Below are 2,500 nucleotides of genomic sequence, written 5' to 3'. Positions count from 1 at the left end.
CAAGTAACGTGGGTACGATCTAAGGAACCATAACTGATTTAATGAGCCATTCGCGGTTTCACCTTAATGCGGCTTGTACTGAGACATGCATGGCTTAATCTTTGAGACAAGCATATGACTACTGGCAGGATCAACCAGGGAGCTGCGTCAACTAGAGCTGAGCAGCCGGCCGCCCGGGAGTGTGTCCCAGGGGCCCGCGCGAACACGCAAGCGTCCGCTCAATTATTCTGCAAACAGGAGGAGGCTGAGCTCCCCTGCACAATACACCTCGAAACCCTCTCAGGTCCCGGCGGCGCGCAGCGCCGTCCTAAGTACTTGGTCGGGTTCGAGAGAGGCGCAATCGCCCGGAGTTAGGCGAGTAGACGCTTTAGGTGCGACCACCCGTGCTCCCAACTGAGCTTGCCGCTGCCGACAGAGGCCCGGGAGCGTGCTGTCGTGGCATTGCCGGCGGGAGACAACACGCGCCACCTACGGTGACCGGCAGCTCCAACGCCAGCGCCACAGAAGGGCAAAGGCCCCACGTGGGTGCCGAAGCGAACTCTCCCAGCACAGCGCACGTGCCAACACGTCTGCACAACTGCGATACAAACCACCAGCGAGAACCGCTGGGGCGACCGAGCAGCAGACGGCGTCGCGGCGCCGAGTGCCGGGCGGCGGCGCATCCTCAACGCACACAGTCCTCAGTCGGACCAGCACACTGCAGATGTCCACCGCGCTTCGCACCGGGCCCGCGAGGACCCACTTTGGCCGCCCGGCGCCGCGCGCAGGGTGCCCCGGCGCGCAGCTGCGCCGCCTGCCGCGTCCGTCGGCCGGCGCGCCTGCCACTGGGCGCCCCCACCAGCCGGCTGTAGCGCGTGCGCCCACGCACCGCGCGGCCAGCACGCCGGGCGGCCCCCCCTCACCGGCCGGGGACGGTCCCGCCCAGCCACCGCCGCGTATCGCTTCACACACAGATTTGCCCTTACTGATTTACCTCCAGCAACAACAACCGCACCACAATGGGTTTACCAGTTGTTCATTTGCGTAACGTCACCAGCAAACGTAGACGTCCATCCCAGTTTGCAAATGCAACGATTATTGCATACCTGTCTGTTAGGTGTCACGACACACTACGTCTGCCCACATACACGCAACAAAATGTGCACGACTAGAGAACACGTGGGAGGTGGCCCCCTACGTATGCGATGTCCATTACGAGACCGACTGTCAACCAGCATCTGTACCATGTCGCAGATGTGGAACGCGGTGCACCATGCTATCACACTGTGTGAGAAGAGACGACTACGTTTGAATACACGCGCCACTACATCAACAGACGGCTCATGCTGATCGCCATCCAGGGCGTCCGTTACTCCCACACGTCTCTATGGCGTACCACACTGCAATGTAGCTGTTATGGGGAGACGGCACGTGGCTGAGTGCACAACATTTGGACCGTATGGTTCGCTGTTGTTGGGCGCAGTCGTTGTACAGTCACACATGTGCCACAGCGTATCATTCAGTACATACGGACCTATGTGCAGTACAATGTGAGGGTTAAGCTTACGACATCAGCGGACAGTGGACACAGGCCGTACCACGACGTAGACTGAGCGCTTCGACATGCGAATGCCAGTGAACAGCTGCGAAGGGCATTGAACACGCAAGCACCTGAACGACCAGCGTGCGAAGGCAGGGGGGAGGGGGGGGGCGATGTACATCCTGCAGTCGTCCACATTACAGTGTACAGCGGGAGCATGTAAAAAGTAAGCAACACTTGCGAAGTGTTGAACATGAAACGATACACAAGAGGGTGGGCGGTGCGAGTAGCGAACTATATTCAGAGGGTTGTGGTTAGACAACACTGGATTAATGTAACGTGTCATATGCCAATTACAGAGCAGGTTAAGGCACAACTTGGGTTAGGTTAAGGCACAACTTGGGTTAGGTTAAGGCACAACTTGGGTTAGGTTAAGGCACAACTTGGGTTAGGTTAAGGCACAACTTGGGTTAGGTTAAGGCACAACTTGGGTTAGGTTAAGGCACAACTTGGGTTAGGTTAAGGCACAACTTGGGTTAGGTTAAGGCACAACTTGGGTTAGGTTAAGGCACAACGTGGGTTAGGTTAAGGCACAACGTGGGTTAGGTTAAGGCACAACGTGGGTTAGGTTAAGGCACAACGTGGGTTAGGTTAAGGCACAACGTGGGTTAGGTTAAGGCACAACTTGGGTTAGGTTAAGGCACAACTTGGGTTAGGTTAAGGCACAACTTGGGTTAGGTTAAGGCACAACTTGGGTTAGGTTAAGGCACAACTTGGGTTAGGTTAAGGCACAACTTGGGTTAGGTTAAGGCACAACTTGGGTTAGGTTAAGGCACAACTTGGGTTAGGTTAAGGCACAACTTGGGTTAGGTTAAGGCACAACTTGGGTTAGGTTAAGGCACAACTTGGGTTAGGTTAAGGCACAACTTGGGTTAGGTTAAGGCACAACTTGGGTTAGGTTAAGGCACAACTTGGGTTAGG

At 56.1% G+C, this 2,500-nt stretch overlaps 1 non-coding gene across 1 annotated transcript in view; it reads right to left on the bottom strand.

Annotated features, from left to right (window-relative positions):
- LOC126137996 (small subunit ribosomal RNA) overlaps positions 1-141 on the bottom strand; it is a 1,909-nt gene extending 1,768 nt beyond the window's left edge. The window contains exon 1 of the ribosomal RNA XR_007528044.1: positions 1-141. This exon is cut by the window's left edge and continues 1,768 nt beyond it. This is a non-coding gene — a ribosomal RNA (small subunit ribosomal RNA).
- Between the last annotated feature and the right edge of the window lie 2,359 nt (positions 142-2,500).

This window comes from Schistocerca cancellata, unplaced genomic scaffold (assembly GCF_023864275.1).
Source record: "Schistocerca cancellata isolate TAMUIC-IGC-003103 unplaced genomic scaffold, iqSchCanc2.1 HiC_scaffold_649, whole genome shotgun sequence".
In the NCBI taxonomy this organism is placed as follows: domain Eukaryota; kingdom Metazoa; phylum Arthropoda; class Insecta; order Orthoptera; family Acrididae; genus Schistocerca; species Schistocerca cancellata.
This window is presented reverse-complemented; position numbering and strand designations above follow the sequence as displayed.